Raw genomic sequence first — 12,367 nt, forward strand, 5'->3', positions numbered from 1 at the left:
AGCAGTGTTGTCTGTGGTGATCCATGTTTCCGTCAGTGCCAAGAAGTCGAGGGACTGGAGGGAGGCATAGGCTGAGATGAACTCTGCCTTGTTGGCCGCAGATCGGCAGTTCCAGAGGCTACCGGAGACCTGGAACTCCACGTGGGTCGTGCGCGCTGGGACCACCAGATTAGGTGGCCGCGGCCACGCGGTGTGGAGCGTTTGTATGGTCTGTGCAGAGAGGAGAGAACAGGGATAGACAGACACATAGTTGACAGGCTACACAAGAGGCTACGCTAATGCAAAGGAGATTGGAATGACAAGTGGACTACACGTCTCGAGTGTTCAGAAAGTTAAGCTTACGTAGCAAGAATCTTATTGACTAAAATGATTCAAATGATACAGTACTGCTGAAGTAGGCTAGCTGGCAGAGGCTGCGTTGTTGACTATGTAGGCTAGCTGGCAGTGGCTGCGTTGTTGACACTACACTAATCAAGTCGTTCCGTTGAGTGTAATAGTTTCTACTGTGCTGCTATTCGGGGCTAGCTGGCTAGCTAGCAGTGTTGATTACGTTACGTTGCGTTAAAAGAACGACAATAGCTGGCTAGCTAACCTAGGAAATCGCTCTAGACTACACAATTATCTTTGATACAAAGACGGCTATGTAGCTAGCTATGTAGCTAGCTACGATCAAACAAATCAAGCCGTTGTACTGTAATGAAATTAAATGAAAAATGTGATACTACCTGTGGAGCGAAGCGAAATGCGACCGGATTGTTGAGTGCGGAAGTTCTGTTCGGTAGACGTTGGCTAGCTGTTGGCTAGCTAGCAGTGTCTCCTACGTTAAGGACGACAAATAGCTGGCTAGCTAACCTCTGTAAATTAAGATAATCACTCTAAAACTACACACTCTAAACTACACAATTATCTTGGATACGAAGACAGCAAAGACAACTATGTAGCTAGCTAACACTACACTAATCAAGTCGTTCAGTTGAGTGTAATAGTTGTGCTGCTAATCGGTAGACGGTGGACTAGCTAACGGTGGACGTTAGCTAGCTGGCTAGCTGCAGGGCAGTGTAGACTGCGTTAGGACGACGAAATACGATAATTACGCAATTATCTATGATACAAAGACGGCTATGTAGCTAGCTAAGAAGAAATTGCTAAGATTAGACAAATCAAACCGTTGTACTATAATGAAATGTAATGAAATGTAATACTACCTGCGGACCGAGTGCAGATGCGACCACTCGCTCCAACCCGGATGGTGTTCTTAGACTTGCAAGCCTCCCCCTTTTTCCTCCAAACATAACGATGGTCATTATGGCCAAGCAGTTCTATTTTTCTTTCATCAGACCAGAGGATATTCCTCCAAAAAGTACGATATTTGTCCACATGTGCAGTTGCAAACCTTTGTCTGGCTTTTTTAATGGTGGCTTTGGAGCAGTGGCTTCTACTCTGCTGAGCGGCCTTTCAGGTTATGTCGATATAGTACTTGTTTTACTGTGGATATAGATACTTTTGTACCTGTTTCCTCCAGCATCTTCACAAGGTTCCTTTGCTGTTGTTCTGGGATTGATTTGCACTTTTCGCACCAAATTACATTCATCTCTAGGAGACAGAATGTGCGTACTATTGTTTGTACAGATGAACGTGGTACCTTCAGGCGTTTGGAAATTGCTTCCAAGGATGAACCAGACTTGTGGAGGTCTACAATTTTTTTCTGAGTTCTTGGCTGATTTCTTTTGATTTTCCCATGTCAAGCAAAGAGGCGCTGAGTTTGAAGGTAGGCCTTGAAATACATCCACAGGTACACCTCCAATTGACTCAAATGTTGTCCATTAGAATATCAGAAGCTTCTAAAGCCATGACATCATTTTCTGGAATTTTCCAAGCTGTTTAAAGGCACAGTCAACTTAGTGTATGTAAACTTCTGACCCACTGGAATTGTGATACAGTGAGTTATAAGTGAAATAATCTGTCTGTAAACAATTGTTGGAAAAATTATTTGTGTAATGCACGAAGTAGATGTCCTAACAGACTTGCCAAAACTATAATTGGTTAAGAAGAAATTTGGAGTGGTTGAAAAACGATTTTTAATGACTCCGACTTCAACTGTATATAGCCATTAAAAAAAATCGATATATATATATATATATATATATATATTTTTTTAATCCTGTTATTTTTTTCCCCCCATAATTAGCTATTAATATCTGAAGTAATGTAGGCAATTTATGCAAAGGAGTTTTACCTCAGCAGTCTCGCCATTTCCAAAATTACATTATGGCAAGCAATTGTTATATTAGCAAACAATTATTGTGAATCATCCTATATTGTCCCTAACATCTTTTACTCCCTCGCAACAGTTGTGGGAAACACACACACCCACACACTCATACACACTCAACCCCCATAACAACCATAGACTCACATTCTCAACAGTTGCACCATCCCAGAGCCCAACTCAAGAAAGGTCTTGATTTACGAATCAAATCAAATGTATTTATATAGCCCTTCTTACATCAGCTGATATCTCAAAGTGCTATACAGAAACCCAGCCAAAAAAAACAACAGCAAGTAATGCAGGTGGAGAAGCACGGTGGTTAGGAAAAACTCCCTAGAAAGGCCAAAACCTAGGAAGAAACCTAGAGAGGAACCAGGCTATGAGGGGTGGCCAGTCCTCTTCTGGCTGTGCCGGGTGGAGATTATAACAGAACATGGCTAAGATGTTCAAATGTTCATAAATGACCAGCATGGTCAAATAATAATAATCACATTAGTTGTCGAGGGTGCCGCAAGTCAGCACCTCAGGAGTAAATGTCAGTTGGCTTTTCATAGCTGATCATTAGGAGTATCTCTACCACTCCTGCTGTCTCTAGAGAATTGAAAACAGCAGGTCTGGGACAGGTAGCACGTCCGGTGAACAGGTCAGGGTTCCATAGCTGCAGGCAGAATAGTTGAAACTGGAGCAGCAGCATGGCCAGGTAGACTGGGGACAGCAAGGAGTCATCATGCCAGGTAGTCCTGAGGCTCAGGTCCTCCGCGGGAGAGAAAGCAAGAGAGAAAGAGAGAATTAGAGAGAGCATACTTAAATTCACACAGGACACTGGATAAGACAGGAGAAGTACTCCAGATATAACAAACTGACCCTAGCCCCCCGACACATAAACTACTGCAGCATAAATACTGGAGGCTGAAACAGGAGAATGCATATGCAGTTGCAGCTGTATGAGAAGGCCTGCAAAACTGCAAATAATGGGCAGAAATGGGGAGGTTTTATTAACCATTGTCACGTCCTAGATGATGGAGGTCAGATATACCCCCTTCCCCTGAATCACCCACAACATGGTCCCCCATATTGACCATATTCCCAAGCATCTCCATGCAGTCAGACCTTTGATTGTGTGCCACCAGGGCCACAATAATATGCCCCCTCTCTGAATGTCCCAGTGTGACCCCTTCCCCATGGGTTAAGTCCGATTCTGGCCATTTTGAGCCTGTAATTGAACACTCAAATGCTGATGCTCCAGATACTCAACTAGTCTAAAGAAGGCCAGTTTTATTGCTTCTTTAATCAGCACAATAGTTTTCAGCTGTGCTAACATAATTGCAAAAGAGTTTTCTAAACAATTACCCTTTTAAAATTATAAGCGTGGATTAGCTAACACAACGTGCCATTGGAACACACGAGATGGTTGCTGATAATGGGTTGCTGATAATGTAGATATTCCATTAAAAATCTGCCATTTCCAGCTACAATGGTAATTTACAACATTTACAATGTCTGATCAATATGATGTTATTTTAATGGACAAAAAATGTGCTTTTATTTAAAAAAGACCATCATTGAAAATAAGAATTTGTTCTTAACTGACCTGCCTAGTTAAATAAAGGTAAAATACATGTTTACATTTTTGTGGTATCCAATTGGTAGTAGTTAGTCTTGTCTCATCGCTGCAACTCCCGTACGGATTCGGGAGAGGTGAAGGTCGAGAGCCATGCATCCTCCGAAACACAATCCAACCTAGCAGCACTGCTTCTTGACACAACGCACATCCAACCCGGAAGCCAGCTGCACCAATGTCTCAGAGGAAACACCCTACACCAGGCAACATGGTCAGCATGCACTGCGCCCGGCCCGCCACAGAAGTCGCTGGTGCACGATGAGACAAGGATATCCCATGGTTTAAATGTTATTAATAACATGTTATTAATTACACTTTGGATGGTGTAATTTGTAAGTCGCTCTGGATAAGAGCGTCTGCTAAATGACTTAAATGTAAATGTAAATGTGTAATCAATACACCCAGTCACTACAAAGGTACAGGTGACCTTCCTAACGCAGTTGCCGGAGTGGAAACCGCTCAGGGATTTCACAATGAGGCCAATGTTGACTTTAACATAGGAGAAAACTGAGGATGGATCAACAACATTGTAGTTATTAACCTAATTGACAGAGTGAAAAGAAGGAAGCCTGTACAGAATATGGATCAACAACATACATCCTGTTTGCAATAAGGCACTAAAGTAAAACTGCAAAGAAACTAACTTCATGTCCTGAATCCAAAGCGTTATGTTGGGGGCCTAAGCCAAATGTCACACCCTGGCTTTTATTCTCTATTTTGGGTAGGCCAGGGTGTGACTAGGGTGGGCATTCTAATTTCTTTATTTCTACATTTTCTGTTTCTATGTTTTGGCTGGGTATGGTTCTCAATCAGGGACAGCTGTCTATCGTTGTCTCTGATTGGGAGTCATACTTAGGGAGCCTGTTTTGCCACCTTAGTTGTGGGTAGTTGACTTTGTTAGTGGCCTGTATAGCACTAGTAAGCTGCATGTTCGGTTTGTTGGTGACATTTTAAATAAAGAGAAACTATACGCTCACCACCCTGCACATTGGTCTGGTCATTTCCAAGAAGATGTCCGTGACACCAAAATACAGTTGAGTTGCTTACCAAGACGACATTGAATGATTCTGAGTGGCCTAGTTATAGTTTTTATACTTAAATTGTCTTGTAAATATATGGCAAGACTTGGAAATGCCTGTCTAGCAATGATCAACAACCATTTTGACAGAGCTTGAAGAATTTTAAAATGTATAATGTTCAAATATTGTACAATCCAGGTGTGAAAATCTCTTAGACTTAACCAGAATGACACACAGCTGTATTTGTTGCAGAAGGTGTTTCTACAACGTATTGTCTCAGGGGTGTGAATACTTACGTAAATGAGATTTCTGCATTTCATTTTTCATAAATTTGCTCAAATTTGACCTTATATAATCACGGCCACCTGGTGAGATTAGCATAGGGCTAAATGTACCCAGTTTTGTGACGGGAACAGATCACGTGTAACTACGTCAATGTACATTTAATTGTCTGGTGCTTAAACTTAAACTAAAAGGTCAACTTTTTCTGATGTTTGCAAGTATGGTCCCATAGTTTAGAAACTATCTGCAAATACTGTACTCAAAGTGGCTGGCTGTTTGTGGAATATGACAATGCTTTGTTGATTATATACCTGACTTGTCTCTAGTGTCTGCTTCACAGACCACAGAGAGCCTTTTCCATCTGCATCAGAGGGCCACAATGGAAACCTGTTTTATTTTAACTTTGTTGGATTATCCTCTTTTATTTTTAAATGTATTATCCATGTGTGGTTGAATTGTGTTTTTAAATTGTAAAATAAATGTCACGTCCTGAACATAGAGAGCCCTCGGTTCTCTATGGTGTTTAGGTCAGAGCGTGACCAGGGGGGTGTTCTAGTCATTGATTTTCTATGTGGCTGGGTTGTATGGTTCCCAATTAGAGGCAGCTGGTAATCGTTGCCTCTAATTGGGCATCATATTTAGGAAGCCCTTTCTCCCACCTGCTTTGTGGGATATCGTTTTGAGTGAGTGCAGCACTACGTCACGGTCGTTGTTGTTTTGTTTAAAGTTTCACTAAAATAAAGATGTGGAACTCCAATCATGCTGTGCCTTGGTCCGTCTCTCCTCACGACCGTGACAATAAATCATCATCCCCAAACAGTGCCATCACATGTTCTTTTGAGAAATACAGGCAACACTAACTTGTGTAGCATTTCCAGTCTGTGATTATTGTCATCAGTTGTCCAATAGAGGAAGCTGTTTCATCAGATCCTCTGGTCTTTGGGTTAGAACAAAGGTTTACAATGCAGTGTTTACTCATTTTAGGTCACAGTGTATACTCTTTTTCCTCAATGCAATCAGAATGCATTATAGTTAGTGACATCATGCAAACTCCCAAAGTGCCCCTGTCGATGGGCTCACCTTCAGGTGAACTCAGCCAGTCCAGTCAGCCTGCATTGTCCTGCTATCAGACCCTCCTGGACCAGCGAATGGAATTGGCCTCAAACCCCTTGTGGTCTTGCATCACTCTGTTTCTTTAACAGAGGTCCTTAGATCCAGATATGGGGTGAGGAAAGCCCAGAGCTGCCAGAGGTCTTTGAGCAATATGTTGAATTAGTTGTTTTGGCATATGGAGAACTGGCATACTTTTGGGTGACGCTGAGTCATCTTGAAGAGCTGAGGGATGCGGGGCAGCTGCAGCTAACACATGCCCTCCATGCCCACGCCAATGTGTAAAATCTCTTCCATCACTTGTTTCCTGGCAAAGGCACAGTAAGAGCTGGTTATTGAAAGAGTATGAAGGACACATGGACCCCCAAAAATATAAGAGTTATATAGTGGTATTTTTTTTATCAATGCAGTAAATGTATCACATTTTCTTTGATCACATTTTAGAATTCAAAAGAGATGACTGATACATGTTTCGTACTTAGGACGTTAACAGGATATAATATGAAAATGTATAGTGCAATGCTATTTATTTGCAAGGTGCAATCTTAAGTACATGGATATTCCTGTGAGCATTTCTCTTGAACAAAAACATTGGTCATACATTTCAGAACATTTAATGAATTCATTTAATGAATTATACAACATATTTGTCCATAAATTTTTCAGGGCCCTATTTTCAGTTATTTTCACCTATTTTCAACTCTTGCAATTTTGACTTTTAAAAGCCAGCACTCCATTTTCCAACACTGGCGCCAAGGGTTGGTAATTTACCTGTCTTATACCAGCTCGCTATTTTTAGTGTGTTGTGGGAGGGGTAGAAATATTTGAGGTGTGTCCTAAAAAACTTGCGCCAATTTCAAATAGTGCTACTAATGATGGTTAAGACTTACCAAAAGCAGGTCTTAGCGGTACGCAATTGGTTATGGCATCAATTTTGCCAGCAGAGGCGCACAGTACCCTAATCTGTAGTTTGTAACCAATGCTTTTTCCTGTTTTGTCTTTATATTGAACATTATATTTGTCCATTAATTTTGTCCGACTACCTAGACTATTTGCATTGACCCTTTTTTGCGCTGACTCTCTTGCACTGACTTTATGCACACTCACTGCACTCTACCCACACACTCACATACTTAATATGACATTCCAATACACACACACACTACATACACTCCTACTCACAAAACAGGCAGATAAGAATATTCCCATTATCTTATATATCTTCAACTAATTCCAGCCACTCGCCAGTGTTCTGAAAGGTAACCCCTGTCCACACATCAGGCATAAACATGTGGTACTTTGAATTACAGTAGGTGTGTTGTCATTTTAACAGGGTTCCAAAGATAAGAATATTGCTTATCTGCCTGTTTATTATCTCTGTTTACTGTCATAAGACACTGACCTGCTGGGTACACATGGGAAGCAGTAAAAACAATGATCTTGTATTTTCTCATTTTAATTTTTTATTTAACCTTTATTTAACCAGGTAGGCTAGTTGAGAACATGTTCTCATTTACAACTGCGACCTGGCCAAGATAAAGCATAGCAGTGTGAACAGACAACAACAACAGAGTTACACATGGAGTGAGAAATGATCAGATGGTCATGTGCAGGTAGAGATACTGGTGTGCAAAAGAGCAGAAAAGTAAATAAATAAAAACAGTATGGGGATGAGGTAGGTAAATTGGGTGGGCTATTTACCAATGGACTACGTACTGCTGCAGCGATCGGTTAGCTGCTCAGATAGCAGATGTTTAAAGTTGGTGAGGGAGATAAAAGTCTCCAACTTCAACGATTTTTGCAATTCGTTCCAGTCACAGGCAGCAGAGAACTGGAAGGAAAGGCGGCCGAATGAGGTGTTGGCTTTAGGGATGATCCGTGAGATACACCTGCTGGAGCGCGTGCTATGGGTGGGTGTTGCCATTGTGACCAGTGAACTGAGATAAGACGGAGCTTTACCTAGCATGGACTTGTAGATGACCTGGAGCCAGTGGGTCTGGCGACGAATATGTAGCGAGGGCCAGCCGACTAGAGCATACAGGTCGCAGTGGTGGGTGGTATAAGGTGCTTTAGTAACCAAGCGGATGGCACTGTGATAAACTGCATCCAGTTTGCTGAGTAGAGTATTGGAAGTATTGTAACTTGTGAGTACTTGGGACAGTGTTTGAGTGAGTGTTCATGTGCTTGAGCAGGTGCCTGAGAGCTATGACTGCGCCAAGGGCTAACATATTGTTTGTTGTCTCTTCGTGTGCAGGGCAAATAAATAAAACATTCAACCAGCAGACCTCCAGTTGTGGCAGTGTCCTAATTAAAAGTACACAACGCAGAACGAACCACGCAACATACACAAAGAGCTAATATTAATAATATGTCAATCTCTCCTGGCTCAAAGTGGGTTGACTTCATCACTACTATTTATGAAAGGTATTGACATGTTGAATGCACCGTGCTGTCTGTCTGAACTACTGGCACACAGCTCTGACACCCATGCATACCCCACAAGACATGTCACAAGAGGCCTTTTCACAGTCCCAAATGCAAGCAGTAAAATTAGATACAAAAAAACTGATTAAAAACACCTTATGGAACAGCAGGGACTGTGAAGCAACACAAACATAGGCACAGACACACACGATAACATGGGTGGCGCAGTGGTCTAGGGCACTGCATCGCAGCGCTGGCTGTGCCACCAGAGACTCTGGGTTCCAGAGACTCCGGGTTGGGTGCATGCTGTGTTAAGAAGCAGTGTGGCTTGGTTGGGTTGTGTTTCGGGTTGTGTTTCGCAAAAGCATGGCTTTCGACCTTCATCGAGCCCGTACGGGAGTTGTAGCTATGAGACAAGATAGTAATTACTAACAATTGGATACCACAAAGATTGGGGAGAAAAGGGGGTAAAATAAATAAAATAAATAAAAACATACTCACTATACACACACATACACATACACACACATACACATGGATTTAGTACTGTAGTGGTGGAGTAGGGGCCTGAGGGAACACGGTGTGTTGTGAAATCTGTGAATGTATTGTAATGTTTTAAAATTTTTATAAACTTCCTTAATTATGCTGGACCCCAGGAAGAGTAGCAGCAGCTAATGGAGTTCCATAATAAATACGAATACAAATATTAATGCATGGTAGTAATGACATGATTTGGCACTATGTTCATTGTGTTTAACTAGCTAACGTTAGTTGGCTCGCTCGTTAGCAAACGTTACGTGACGTGTGGGATCGAACATGTTGTTTACCTAGCTAGGTTCATTGTTTACCAAGCTAGCTACATGTCTTAAGCTAACGTGTACAACACTCGTTGAATATGGCCGGTGTCAGTAAACGTCGGCAAAAACGCATAATGAAATTATTGACAGCAGAGCTGGTTAGGCTGTTTTCATGTTATCCAGAGGTAAACAAATCATTGGCCAGAGCGTCAAGTGTGCCCTTTGAATGCTCCGAGAGCAAAATGAGGTGGGTGGGGCTAAAGCTTAAGAGGGCTTGGTGTAGACAAAGAAGAGCTCTTCACTAGATACCAAAACATTCAAAGGCAATTTTTTCAGAAAGTTTAGCAACTTTCAAAGCAGAATTGCTTCCCATTGTTCCTCAAAAATGCAGTGTTTGATATACAATTTTGTAGCTCTGAGAAATCTGTCCTTTAGTCTGATGAGTCCATATTTGAGATTTTTGGTTCCAACCGCTGTGTCTTTGTGAGATGCAGAGTAGGTGAACAGATGATCTCTGCATGTGGTTCTCACCTTGAAGCATGGGGGAGGAGGTGTGGGGGTGCTTTGCTGGTGATACTGTCTGTGATTTATTTAGAATTCACGACACACTTACCCTGCATGGCTACAAAAGCATTCTGCAGCAATACACCATCCTATCTGGTTTGGGCTTAGTGGGACTATCTTTTCTTTCAACAGAACAATGACCCAACACACCTCCAGGCTGTGTAGGGGCTATTTGACCAAGAAGGAGAGTGATGGAGTGCTGCATCAGATGACCTGGCCTCCACAATCACAATCACCCGACCTCAACCCAATTGAGATGGTTTGGGATGAGTTGGACCGCAGAGTGAAGGAAAAGCAGCCAACAAGTGCTCAGAATATGCGGAAACTCCTTCAAGACTGTTCCGGCGCCGACAGAGATGGCCGCCTCGCTTCGCGTTCCAAGGAAACTATGCAGTATTTAGTTTTTTTACGTGTTATTTATTACATTGGTACCCCCAGGTAATCTTAGGTTTTATTACATACAGTCGGGAGGAACTACTGGATATAAGAGCAACGTCAACTCACCATCATTACGACCAGGAATATGACTTTCCCGAAGCGGATCATGTGTTTTGCCCTTCCACCCAGGACAATGGATCAGATCCAAGCCGGCGAACCAATACAGCGACGCCGTAAAAAGGGCAGACGAAGCGGTCTTCTGGTCAGGCTCCGGAGACGGGCACAACGCGCACCGCTCCAGAGCATACTACTCGCCAATGTCCCGTCTCTTGACAACAAGGTTGATGAAATCCGAGCAAGGGTAGCATTCCAGAGAGACATCAGAGACTGTAACGTTCTTTGCTTCACGGAAACATGGCTCACTCGAGACACGCTATCGGAGTCGGTACAGCCAGCTGGTTTCTTCACGCATCTCGCCGACAGAAACAAACATCTTTCTGGTAAGAAGAGGGGCCGGGGGGAATGCCTTATGATTAACGAGACGTGGTGTGATCATAACAACATCCAGGAACTCAAGTCCTTCTGTTCACCTGATTTAGAATTCCTCACAATCAAATGTCGTCCGCATTATCTACCAAGATAATTATTTTCTATAATAATCACAGCCGCATATATTCCCCCCCAAGCAGACACATCGATGGCCCTGAACAAACTTTATTTGACTATGTAAACTGGAAACCACATATCCTGAGGCTCCATTCATTGTAGCTGGGGATTTTAACAAGGCTAATCTGAAAACAAGACTCCCTAAATTCTATTAGCATATCGATTGTGCTACCAGAGCTGGTAAAACCCTGGATCATTGTTATTCTAACTTCCGCAACGCATATAAGGCGCTCCCCCGCCCTCCTTTCGGGAAAGCGGACCACAACTCCATTTTGTTGCTTCCAGCCTATAGACAGAAACTAAAAAACAGGAAGCTCCTGCTCTCAGGTCTGTTCAACGCTGGTCCAACCAATCTGATTCCACGCTTCAAGATTGCTTCGATCACGTGGATTGGGATATGTTCCGCATTGCGTCAAACAACAACATTGACGAATACGCTGATTCGGTGAGCGAGTTCATTAGCAAGTGCATTGGCGATGTCGTACCCACAGCAACTATTAAAACATTCCCCAACCAGAAACCGTGGATTGATGGCAGCATTCTGCGAAACTGAAAGCCGAACCACTGCTTTTAACCAGTGCAAGATGACTGGAAACATGACCGAATACAAACAGTGTAGCTATTCCCTCCGCAAGGCAATCAAACAAGCTAAGTGTCAGTATAGAGACAAAATAGAGTTGCAATTCAACGGCACAGACTCAAGAGGTATGTGGCAGGGTCTACAGTCAATCACGGATTACAAAAGGTTTCGACGGGATAATGATTCTCTACACTATACATCTCCACCCCACTGATCCTCAACACTGGGGTCCCACAATGGTGCGTTCTGAGCCCTCTCCTGTACTCCCTGTTCACCCACGACTGCGTGGCCATGCACACCTCCAACTCAATCATCAAGTTTGCAGGCGACACTACAGTGGTAGGTTTGATTACCAACAACGACGAGACGGCCTACAGGGAGGAGGTGAAGGCCCTCGGAAAATAACCTCACACTCAACGTCAACAAAACAAATGAGATGATCGTGGACTTCAGGAAACAGCAAACACCCTCCTATCCACATCGACGGGACAGTAGTGGAGAGGGTCGAAAGTTTTAAGTTCCTCGGCGTACACATCACGGACAAACTGAATTGGTCCACCCACACTTATCTGTAATCTCAGATAAGGTACCACTGAAGGCCCCAGTATTCAGTAAGGCAGATGTCACCATCCAGGTCCGTGTCACAGCATGCAGTGG

The 12,367-nt window shown here is 42.9% G+C and overlaps 1 long non-coding RNA gene across 1 annotated transcript; it reads right to left on the bottom strand.

The window, feature by feature from the left end:
- Window positions 1-2,465: 2,465 nt before the first annotated feature.
- Window positions 2,466-4,074, bottom strand: LOC135559787 (uncharacterized). The gene is made up of 2 exons (XR_010458565.1): window positions 3,896-4,074; window positions 2,466-3,023 (listed from the first exon to the last, which is right to left on the bottom strand). It is a non-coding gene; the product is annotated as an uncharacterized LOC135559787 (long non-coding RNA).
- Between the last annotated feature and the right edge of the window lie 8,293 nt (window positions 4,075-12,367).

This window comes from Oncorhynchus nerka, linkage group LG1 (assembly GCF_034236695.1).
Source record: "Oncorhynchus nerka isolate Pitt River linkage group LG1, Oner_Uvic_2.0, whole genome shotgun sequence".
NCBI lineage: Eukaryota > Metazoa > Chordata > Actinopteri > Salmoniformes > Salmonidae > Oncorhynchus > Oncorhynchus nerka.